At 52.7% G+C, this 11,827-nt stretch overlaps 1 pseudogene; it reads left to right on the top strand.

Moving 5' to 3' along the window:
• Positions 1-3,160: 3,160 nt before the first annotated feature.
• Positions 3,161-5,377, top strand: LOC123348674 (annotated as a pseudogene).
• Positions 5,378-11,827: the final 6,450 nt, after the last annotated feature.

Genomic DNA, 11,827 nt, shown 5'->3' with positions numbered 1-11,827 from the left:
GCTGAGCCCTGATGAAGATGATTGACTGGAAGGGGGGTCACTGATCTAGAGATGACCTCCCCCCTCAGCCCGTGGATAATTCTCTGTGGGTGAAATTCATCCCGTGTGGAGGCCTTACACACAGGGGCGTCTCCAGGCACCAGCGCAGCAAGTGTGTGCCTGGGGCAGCAAGCCACAGGGGGCAGCGTGCTGGTCGCTGTCAGGGCGGGAGTCAGGTGGCCTTCGGTGGCCTGCCTGCGAGAGATCCACTGGTCCCACGGTTTTGGCGGCAATTCGGTGCGGGGTAAGCCAAAACCTCGGGATGGGCAGATCACCCCCAGAAACGCCGCCAAATCTGCATGACCCCAGACTGCCCGCAGGCGTGCCGCTGAAGGCCGCCTGACTGCCGTGTTTGGGGTCACAAAAAACATAGTCGCCCCTGCTTACACAAGGGCCTCTGCCTGTACGGTGTCCCGCCTAGCCAGAGGAATCTCTTCACCCCACGCAGCAGTTTAGAAGGGCACAATCCTGATTCCCCTGCCTTCCCCCTTCTGTTGACACTGAAGCCTGTGCCAGGTGGGTGGGATATGGGTAGGGCTGGTGCAACCTATTAGGCGACCTAGGTGGTTGCCTAGAGCTCTACAATTTGGGGGCAGTGACCGTGGCAGTATTTCGGAGGCAGGACCTTCTGCCGCCTCTGTGAGGGGGCAGCATTTTGGGGTGGGACCTTCCGCCGGCTAGGGCGGCAGAAAAGCTGGCAACACTCCTGGGTATTGGCCTTGTAACAGGGCCCCCTGCCCACCCCTCTTCCTGGGGCCCTCTGCGGCCCCAGTACAGCACAGGGAGGTTCTCTTTGTGCAGCACCCCTGGCTTTATTTACACAAGTTCTCCCACCACCAGTGAGACTATTTACAGAGCTGGCAGGCCTGACAATCTCCTCTCCTACCCGGAGTCTGCCCTCAGCCTGGAGACTGACCTTCCCCTGGCCACTCCCCTTCCTCTGGCTGCCAGCCCAGGGCCGCCCAGAGGATTCCAGGGGCCTTTGGCAGCGGGGAGCCCCTGCTTCGGTGGTAATTCGGCAGTGGGGGGTCCTTCCTCTCCGGGACCCGCCACCGAAGGGCCCCGAAGACCTGCAGCGGGGACCCCCCACCGCCGAATTACCGCCAAAGCGGGACCCGCCACCGAAGTGCAGCCTGGTCTTTGGCAGTAATTCAGCGGTGGGGGGGGTCCCCGCCGTTGGTCTTCGGGGCCCTTTGGCGGTGGGTCCCAGAACAGAAGGACCCCCCCACCACCGAATTACCACCGAAGACCAGGCTGCACTTCGGCGGCGGGTCCCACTTCGGCAGTAATTCGGAGGCAGAGGGTCCTTCCGCCCGGCGCTGTAGATGCGGAGAAGAAGAAGCTCTGGGGACCCAGGCCCCATGAGAGTTTTCCAGGACCTCTGGAGCGAGTGAAGGACCCTGCTCCAGGGCCCACGAAAAACTCCCAAGCGGCTCCTGGATTCTTTTCACTCCACTGACATGTGGAAATCACTGCCCAGCAGGGCCGCCCAGAGACGGGGGCAAGTGGGGCAATTTGCCCCGGGCCCAGCAGGGTCCCCCAAGAGATTTTTTTGGGGGCCCTGGAGCAGGGTCCTTCACTCGCTCTGGAGGCCCCGGAAAACTCTCGCAGTGCCCAGGCCCCCGGAGCTTCTTTGCTCCCGGTCTTCGCTGGCGGGGGGTCCTTCCTCTCCGGGACAGAAGGACCCATGCCGCCGCTGAATTACCGCCAAAGAGGGACCCACCGCCGGAGTGCAGCGGGATCTTCGGCGATAATTGGGCATCAGGGACCCGCCACTGAAGTGCCCCGAAGACCCATGCTGGGGGCTGCACTTCGGCGGCGGGTCCCATTTCGGTGGTAATTCGGTGGTGGGGTCTTCCCGCCGTGGGTCTTTGGGGCACATTGGGGAGGGTCCCGGAACGGAAGGACCCTCCCCCGCCAACTTATCGCCCCCCACTGCCCAAGACCCCAGGCCCTGGAATCCTCTGTGCGGCCCTGGCTGTAGTTTGCCCACCCCTGTCCTAGCGCCTGTTCTGTTCACTCCCCCTGGGGCACCTGGCACTGGCCACTGTCGGAGACAGGACACTGGGCTGGATGGACCCTTGGTCTGACCCAGTCTGGCCCTTCTGATGTTCCCAGTTACAGTCTGGGCTCCCATAGTCCTAGGCACAGCACAAACATAGACCATAATACCTCTTTCAGTCCCACTGAGTTTACAAGAGTGTAAATGGGAAGTGGCCTGTGACTGGGAACAGGAAAAGAAACACGAATATAAATATCAGCCGCGCAGAATCATCTTCCTTCACTGTAGCCTGGATCTTCCCACGACTCCCCGCTACAGAAAATCTCCCAGACTCGCCGCTCCCGGCCCACTAATGTCAGGGAGGCTCCACTGCAAAACCTTAACTCTGTCCTCAGACTCCGCCTCGCGCCCCCCCCCCCCCCCGCGCAGCTTCTCCCACCTGCACCCACAGGCGGGCCCCTGACCCGGCCCAAAGCACGAGCCAGGCTTGCTCCGATCACGTTCCTAGTGTCACGGATCATTTCAATGCAGCCGGTCACTGCCGGGAAGGGAAAGGGGCTTCCGTCCCCAATCCCCCCCGCGCCATGGGGAATCTTCCCTCTCCAGCGGGTGGCCCAGCCCAGTGGATCCCTGGGACACGACCCCTCCCCAGATACTGACCCCCCTGACCAGACATTGCATGGCCCTTGTGCCCCTCGATGCGTGGAACGGGGCTCCAGAGCTGAGTCCCCCCTGAATCACAAATAACACCTCACAATAACCAGGCCCTCGGTTCCTGTGTGGGGAAATACAGTCATTTGATGAACCTGTTCATTCCTCCCAGGGCAGGGGTCCGAAAGTGTCAGCAGGACCCCAGAGCCCTCTGACCGGCGCTGCACAGACACAGGACGGGACAGTCTGACTCCTGCACCCGGAGCTCTAGGGCGAGTCACTCAGATCACTGGCAGCAGGAGTGTGTGTCTTTTATAAAGCGGGGGCATGCAAATGAGAGAGACAGTTTCCTGTTTAAATCTGTGCCTCTCTCTGCCCAGGCTGCACCCGGAGACACAATCCGCAGCCCCTGGGTCTGTGCAGTGACCAGCCAGTCCCTGAGAACTTTCCCCTCCAACACCCGGGAAAATGGGATTTTTGCTCCTTGTAATTTTCGCTGTAGCAGCTTTGGAAGGTATTTTCCTCCTCTGAGTAACTGCCAGAGTGAGAAGAATATTGTTACCGCTGTTTTTATACCGATATTAATGGCCTGTCTTTATTCCCAGGTGTCCGGTCCCAGGTGCAGCTGGTGGAGTCCGGAGGGGACGTGAAAAAGCCCGGAGACTCTCTCCGCCTCTCCTGCAAAGCCTCCGGGTTCACCTTCAGCAGCTACGGGATGAACTGGGTCCGACAGGCTCCCGGGAAGGGGCTAGAATGGGTCGCTTATATAGGCACTTATGGGAGTCCTATATACTACCTTGATTCAGTGAAAGGCCGATTCACCATCTCCAGGGATGATCCTAAGAGTGAGCTGTATCTGCAAATGACCGGCCTGAAGCCCGAGGACACCGCCCGCTATTACTGTGCGGGAGACACAGTGACACGAAACCGGTTTGTGATCATACAAAAACCCAGGCTGCGGAATCGCGCTTCTCCCGGCAGCCGCGCGGGGGCAGCAGTGACACACACCGCTCCGGGCTGGGACAGGAGACCCGGCACCCGGGTGAATGTAACACAAACCTCCCGGCAGTTTAACCCTTCCGTTCCTGGGCAACGTGTGTCCCCTTCCTGCCCTGAGCCCCGCTGGGTGCAGAGATCCCTCGCTTCATCTGTGAACCCCAATCCGGAGTGAGTCCTGTTCTCAGTCTCTCTCCCGTCGCTGACCCGGCACGTTGGCTCTCCCGGGGCCCGTCTCGGTGTCAGACTCACAGGACAGCGTCTGTCAGTGTAAACGGGACAAGCGCATTGGGGTTCGCATCAGACCCAACGGATGGAGCGAATTTCTCATGGGGCCAAATCCTCCCCTGGTGTAAAGTCACCGCAGCTGCTTCCGCTAGACTCGAGTTACTCCGGATTTACACCAGGGAGGCTCTGGCCCTTTCAGCAAACTGGGACGTTTAGCGGATTAACGGAGCGGAAGGTGATTAGTTCATTATAACCCGTGTGGGGCCCATCACCGGGGCGTCTCGGCCCTTCACACGCGGTTATCGCCTTTCTCCCCACAGCGCCGCCGGGAGGCCGGGAACTATCCCAGCCCCTGGGTCAGAGCGGGGAGACTGAGGCACGCAGAGCTGGAGGCTGGATATGGAAATGGGCCATTCAGAGTCCGGGCGGGGCTTTGGGCAGAGATCACCCAGCGCCTGAACAAACTCCACTCCGCTGAGCCTGGGGATGTGGCACCGCCGGGACTTTCCCAAGCGGCTGGTGGATTGTTTTCACCCCACGGACACTGGGAAATCACCGCCCAGACTCTCCGCGGGTGTCAGTGGGTGGAGCTGAATGAGCCCCACTCTAGCGACCAGGTAAATGTGGGCACTGCTGGGACTTTCAAAAGAGACTCGCGTTTTGTTTTTTTCATCCATGTGACATTTGGAAATCACAGTCTTAGCGTGAACGGTGCAGCTAAGGATCCAGCCCACAGTAAAGTTCTACAATTTCATAGAGTCACCATGGAAATAAAAGAGCCCTGCCCCTCAGCCCTTAATGACATTGTCATAAACAGTTAGTTAAGGGTTAAGGTTTTTGTCTACCTGTAAAGGGTTAACAAGCAGTACCTGTGGACACCTGACCAGAGGACCAATCAGGGACAAGATATTTTCAAATCCCTGTGGAGGTTTTTTTTTTCCTGTTCTTTGTTTCTTAGAGAGTCTCTCTTGGGAATTAAGAGAGTCCAGACATCTTAATCAAGTTCTCCCAGGTTTCTGCAACAAATTCTTCTATTCAAGCTAGTGAGTATTAGCAAGGAACTAGTATTCTTATACTTTTATTTCTGTATTTGCAATTCTGTGTTTTGCTATAGAATTTCTTTAAGTCTGTACTGTGATTGCTTTTACTGAGAAAGAAAGGAGGGGGACTTCTCTCCAGAGATTGATAAGTTTAGACCCTGTATATTGTTCCAATTTGGTTATAGAGACAGTGACTTTTCTTTTTATTCTTTAATAAATTCTTTTCTATTAAGGACTTGGTTGATCTTTCTTTGGGTGGATTCTCAGGGAAAGGGGAGGGGGAGGCATCCCTCTGTAGTTAAATCCCGGTGTCTCACCTAGGAAAAGGGAGGGGGGGAGGAAGCAGGGGGGAATGGTTTATTTCTCCTGGGTGTAAGAACTCCATGGATTTGGGGCTCTTGGAATCCCCTAGGATTTTGGGGAAGGACCGTGTCTCAATCCACATACCTGATTGAGTGGTGGCAGCTTTTACTAGATCTAAACTAGGATTTTAGTTTAGAGGGAAACCAGTGCAGGTCCCCACATTGGAACCCAACAGCTCTACGTGGGGGTGAGACCTATGACATGGTGGCAGCGGTCTTCCGGACCCAGAGAGAGAGGCACGGCTTTTCTACCAGAGGCACTCTGAGGCAGTTTCAGGGTTAGAAGGATTTTCAGTTTTTTGCAGGGCTTCCTGTTACAAAGCCCTCCTGCTGAGCGGTGCTTTCGTCCATTGTGATACGAGGTACCACTCAGGATTCCCTAGGTGGGGGGAAGTGCTCGTCAGAGCTGATTCCCGTCCAGCGGGAAAAACAGGTTTGGGGGGGGGAGAGAGGAAACCTCAAGCCAGATTTTTTTTTCCTGGGTCTTTTCAAATGCTCAGGAGGCAGGAGAACACAGATCCCTGAGGGAAATAGACCAGACTTTTCTCGCAGGTATTGTTAGCAGCAGCCTTTCAGCTGGGCTACTGAGTACAGCAGCTCAGGGAGAGAGGGGGACAGAGAATTTTTTTTTTCCTCCTCTTTCTCAGTACAAAGCAGTACATTCGCAGACCACAGTTTGCAATACAAGGGATTGATTTCTCTTCCTTTAGTCAGTGATAGGCAGGGTTAGGGACTGTCAAGCAACACAGACAGTTTCCTGACTGCAGAGAGGTGCAGCCAGCACCAGAAGCCACAGACATGACTGACAACTGTGACCAACTGGAGCTTGCTCGAGTGAAATTACTAATCCTGGAGGCAGAGAAAGAGAGGGAAGAAGCGGCCCAAAAGAGGGAAGAAGCAGCCCAAAAGAGGGAGGAGGCTAACCACAAAAGAGAGATGGAAGCCAAACAGGCGGACCTCAAAGCCAAAGAGGCGGACCACAGAGCCAAGGAGGCAGACCACAGAAGACAATTGGAGTTACAAGAGAAACAAATGGAGAGCCAGAGGGAGGCCCACCGGCAGGCTCTGGAATTAGCAAAGACTAAGCAGCAGGAGCCAACCAATCCAACCCCTCTCCCACCTACTGATCAACCTTCTCGGAAAAAATTTCCCGCCTACAGGACAGGTGATGACGTTGAGGCCTTCTTAGAAAACTTTGAAAGGACCTGTATGGGATACCATATTCCTGAAGCAGAATACATGGTAGAGCTGAGGTCACAGCTCTGCGGAGAATTATTACTAGTGGCAGCTGAAATGCCTAGGGAGAAAATGAACGACTATAAACTGTTCCTAACCAAGGCCAAGTACAGAATGGGCATAACCCCTGATCACGCCCGTCAGCATTTCAGAGCCCAGAAATGGAAACCAGAGGTGTCATTTCCAAAGCACGCCTCCTACCTGGAAAAACACTATTTTTCCTTGATATCAGGATCCAATGTTCAGGAGATAGGCGAACTACACCTCCTGATATTGATGGAGCAGTTCCTAGATGGTGTTCCTGAGAACATTAGACGCTACATACAAGATGGAAAACCAAAAACTCTCACTGAGGCAGGGGAGATTGGAGCCAGATGGATGGCATCGGCAGACACCAAGACAGCTACTGTCAAGGGAAGCGAAACTCACACGGTACACACCGACACTAAACCCTACCATAGAGGGCCAATCAAGCCCACACCTATAACCCAAGGAAAGCCGCAAACTACCTATTCTTCTCCCTCACCAGTCTCCAGTAACCCAGCACAACCCCGTGACCCGTCCTCAGGGCGATGTTTTAAATGTAATGAACTGGGGCATATCAAAGCCAAATGCCCAAAGAACCTAAACCGAGTGGAACTCCTTGCACCTTCACACCAGAGAAACCCAGACCTAGATGTCTCTCAAATACCCTCACACCGTAGGGAAACTTTGAGAGTGGATGGAAAGGAGGTTACCGCATGGAGAGACACTGGAGCACATGTGTCAGCTATCCACCGAGCCTTCGTGGACCCCAAATTCATCAACCCAGAGGTCAAAATCAAAATTTCTCCATTCCTGTCAAAATCGGTAAGCTTACCTACAGCTGAATTGCCTGTCCAGTACAAGGGCTGGTCAGGAAAGTGGACTTTTGCTGTCTATGACAATTATTCTATCCCCATGCTACTAGGGGAAGACTTGGCCACCCACGTTGAGCACCCCAACACAGTGGGAGTGGTTACATGCAGCCAAGCCAGACGAGGTGCCGAACCCATCCCTGTTCCTGAGCCATCCACCAAGACCCTGTCTGTGTTACCAGAGACCCAGACAGAGGTGGTGGAACCGGATCCCATGCCAACAACTACAACAGCCATAGTACATCCAGTCCCAAGACCGGAACTGGAAGAGCAACCAGCGGCAGAATCAGCGCCAGCACTGACGCCAGCGCTTGCAACTCCACCGCCAGGGGGCGCCAATGGGCCTGAACTGGCAGAAGCAGCAAACAACTCTACCCAAGAGGCTCAGCCAGAGCCTGAAATATCACCTTGTGCACCAGCGGAGAGTGGTCCACAGTCAACAGAAACAACCTCTTCACCTACATCGCTTCCAGAGGGATCAAGCCCAAGTCCACAGTCTATGGAGGAACTGGTGTCTCCAGCCTCAAGGGAACAGTTCCAGACTGAGCAGGAAGCAGATGACAGCCTTAAGAAAGCTTGGGCGGTGGCACAGAGCAACCCACCGCCTCTCAGCTCTTCTAACCGATCCCGGTTTGTTGTAGAACAAGGACTTTTATATAAAGAGCTTCTTTTCTGGTGGACACCAGGAAGGCTGGCATCCTCAAAAACGGTTGGTGGTTCCAACTAAGTACCGGGAAAAGCTCTTAAGCTTAGCCCATGATCATCCCAGTGGCCATTCTGGGGTGAACCGAAGCAAAGACAGGTTGGGAAGGTCCTTCGACTGGGAGGGGATGGGCAAGGACGTTGCCAAGTATGTCCGGTCTTGTGAGGTATGCCAAAAGGTAGGAAAGCCTCAAGACCAGATCAAGGCCCCTCTCCAGCCACTTCCCATAATTGAGGTCCCATTTCAGCGAGTAGCTGTGGATATTATGGGTCCTTTCCCAAAGAAGACCCCCAGAGGAAAGCAGTACATACTGACTTTTGTGGACTTTGCTACCAGATGGCCGGAAGCAGTAGCTCTAGGCAACACCAGGCCTAAAACTGTGTGCCAGGCCTTAACTGACATTTTTGCCAGGGTAGGTTGGCCCTCCGACATTCTTACAGATTTGGGAACAAATTTCCTGTCAGGGACCATGAAAGACCTGTGGGAAGCTCATGGGGTGCATCACTTGGTTGCCACCCCGTACCACCACCAAACCAATGGCCTGGTGGAGAGGTTTAATGGGACTTTGGGGGCCATGATCCGTAAATTCGTAAATGAACATTCCAATAATTGGGATCTAGTGTTGCAGCACTTGCTGTTTGCCTACAGGGCTGTACCACATCCCAGTTTAGGATTCTCACCATTCGAGCTTGTGTATGGCCATGAGGTTAAGGGGCCATTACAGTTGGTGAAGCAACAATGGGAGGGGTTTACGCCTTCTCCCGGAACTAACATTCTAGACTTTGTAAGCAACCTACAAAACACCCTCCGACACTCTTTGACCCTTGCTAAAGAAAACCTAAAGGATGCTCAAGCAGAGCAAAAGGTCTGGTATGATAGACATACCAGAGAGCGTTCCTTCAGGATAGGAGACCAGGTCATGGTTTTGAAGGCGCTACAGACCCATAAGATGGAAGCGTCATGGGAAGGACCATTCATGGTCCAGGAGTGCCTGGGAGCTGTTAACTACCTCATTGCATTTCCTAATTCCTCCTTAAAACCTAAAGTGTACCATGTTAACTCTTTAAAGCCCTTTTACCCCAGAGAATTCCAGGTCTGTCAGTTTACAGCCCAGAGAGGAGATGACGCTGAGTGGCCTGAAGGTGTCTACTACGAAGGAAAACGAAATGGTGGTGTGGAAGAGGTGACCCTCTCCACAACCCTGGGACGTCTACAGCGGCAACAGATCAAGGAGCTGTGCACTCACTTCGGTCCTTTGTTCTCAGCCAACCCAGGACGGACTGAGCAAACGTACCACACCATTGACACAGGTAATGCTCACCCGATTAGAACACCACCCTACCGGGTGTCACCTAATGCCCAAGTTGCTATAAAACGGGAGATTGAAAACATGCTGGAGATGGGTATCATCCGCCCTTCTACCAGTGCATGGGCATCTCCAGAGGTTCTAGTTCCCAAACCAGATGGGGAAATACGCTTTTGCGTGGACTACCGAAAGCTTAATGCTGTTACTCGCCCAGACAACTACCCAATGCCACGCACCGATGAGCTCTTGGAGAAATTGGGACGTGCCCAGTTCATCTCCACAATAGATTTAACCAAGGGGTACTGGAAAGTACCACTAGATGAACCCGCCAAAGAAAAATCTGCGTTCATCACCCATGCAGGGGTGTATGAATTTAATGTGCTTCCGTTCGGACTGCGGAATGCACCCGCCACCTTCCAAAGGCTGGTAGATGGTCTACTAGCAGGGTTGGGAGAATGTGCAGTTGCCTACCTCGATGATGTGGCCATTTTTTCTGACTCATGGCCCGAACACCTAGAACACCTGGAAACGGTCTTTAAGCGCATCAGGCAGGCAGGACTAACTGTTAAGGCCAAAAAGTGTCAAATAGGCCAAAACAGAGTGATCTACCTAGGGCACCAGGTGGGTCGAGGAACCATTAACCCTCTACAGGCCAAGGTGAAGGCTATCCAAAACTGGCCTGTCCCACGGTCAAAGAAACAGGTCCAATCCTTCTTAGGCTTGGCCGGATATTACAGGCGATTTGTACCACACTACAGCCAAATCGCTGCCCCACTAACTGATCTAACCAGAAAAATGCAGCCAAATGCTGTGAAGTGGACTGATGAGTGTCAGAAAGCCTTTACCCAGCTTAAGGCGACGCTCATGTCTGACCCTGTGTTAAGGGCCCCAGACTTTGACAAACCCTTCCTAGTTACCACCGATGCATCTGAACGTGGGGTAGGAGCAGTTCTAATGCAGGAAGGACCGGATCACAACTTCCATCCTGTCATGTTTCTCAGCAAGAAACTGTCTGAGAGGGAAAGCCACTGGTCCATCAGTGAGAAAGAATGTTACGCCATTGTGTATGCCCTGCAAAAGCTACGACCATACGTTTGGGGACGGCGGTTCCAGCTACAAACTGACCATGCTGCACTAAAGTGGCTTCATACTAACAAGGGAAACAACAAGAAACTTCTCCGCTGGAGCTTAGCTCTCCAAGACTTTGATTTTGAAATTCAACACATTTCAGGAGCTTCCAACAAAGTTGCTGATGCACTCTCTCGTGAAAGTTTCCCAGAATCAAGTGGTTAAAAAGTGTTCTTCACATGTTTACAGGCTTAGTAGAATATGTAATACTGCATGTGTTTCAGTAATCTGTTTATTTTACAGTTCTAGGAGGAAATCACCGCCAGTGGTTCCCACTGTTGGCGATTTGGGGGGGGTGTCATAAACAGTTAGTTAAGGGTTAAGGTTTTTGTCTACCTGTAAAGGGTTAACAAGCAGTACCTGTGGACACCTGACCAGAGGACCAATCAGGGACAAGATATTTTCAAATCCCTGTGGAGGTTTTTTTTTTTTCCTGTTCTTTGTTTCTTAGAGAGTCTCTCTTGGGAATTAAGAGAGTCCAGACATCTTAATCAAGTCCTCCCAGGTTTCTGCAACAAATTCTTCTATTCAAGCTAGTGAGTATTAGCAAGGAACTAGTATTCTTATACTTTTATTTCTGTATTTGCAATTCTGTGTTTTGCTATAGAATTTCTTTTAAGTCTGTACTCTGATTGCTTTTACTGAGAAAGAAAGGAGGGGGAATTCTCTCCAGAGATTGATAAGTTTAGACCCTGTATATTGTTCCAATTTGGTTACAGAGACAGTGACTTTTCTTTTTATTCTTTAATAAATTCTTTTCTATTAAGGACTTGGTTGATCTTTCTTTGGGTGGATTCTCAGGGAAAGGGGAGGGGGAGGTATCCCTCTGTAGTTAAATCCCGGTGTCTCTCCTAGGAAAAGGGAGGGGGGAGGAAGCAGGGGGGAATGGTTTATTTCTCCCGGGTGTAAGAACTCCATGGATTTGGGGCTCTTGGAATCCCCTAGGATTTTGGGGAAGGACTGTGTCTCAATCCACATACCTGATTGAGTGGTGGCAGCTTTTACTAGATCTAAACTAGGATTTTAGTTTAGAGGGAAACCAGTGCAGGTCCCCACATTGAAACCCAACAGCTCTAAGTGGGGGTAAGACCTATGACAGACATCATCAGTGTTTCCCCAGTAATTGAAATTTGGGAGGGAGGGTTTGAATTTACAGGGAGGGTCAGAGCCAATGGGGGGTGGGACCTTGAGGGTGAAGTTGGGCTGAATGACACCATAGTAAGAACTGAAAATGTTTCAT

This window comes from Mauremys mutica, chromosome 13 (genome assembly GCF_020497125.1).
Source record: "Mauremys mutica isolate MM-2020 ecotype Southern chromosome 13, ASM2049712v1, whole genome shotgun sequence".
In the NCBI taxonomy this organism is placed as follows: domain Eukaryota; kingdom Metazoa; phylum Chordata; order Testudines; family Geoemydidae; genus Mauremys; species Mauremys mutica.
This window is presented reverse-complemented; position numbering and strand designations above follow the sequence as displayed.